This window comes from Nestor notabilis, unplaced genomic scaffold, assembly GCF_000696875.1.
Source record: "Nestor notabilis isolate BGI_N333 unplaced genomic scaffold, ASM69687v1 scaffold14759, whole genome shotgun sequence".
In the NCBI taxonomy this organism is placed as follows: domain Eukaryota; kingdom Metazoa; phylum Chordata; class Aves; order Psittaciformes; family Psittacidae; genus Nestor; species Nestor notabilis.
The window spans coordinates 1-324 of NW_009943708.1; positions in this window are offsets into that span (position 1 = coordinate 1).

Here is a 324-nt window from a genome sequence, read left to right on the forward strand (position 1 = left end):
AGGGATGGGGACTCCCGGTTGCAGCACGTGGAATTAGTTCGTTGATTCTCGCTCCCGAACGACCCTCAGACATCATTTCCCACGCGCATGTTGGGTGGAGGAAGCTGTAACCGGGCTGCAAGGCTCAGGCACTGGCCGGGTGGTTTCCTTCCAGCTGGGGCTGTCTTGAAGTCTGCGTGATGACAAGTTTTGCTGCTGAGCCCAGGCAAAATACATTTTCCCAATTATGCCAGTTGTGTAAGAGGCTGCCTCAGTTATCCTTGCAGACCTAGTGAGTATTTCAGCAGTGTTTTGTGGGTAGAAATATAGAAACAAATAGATTGA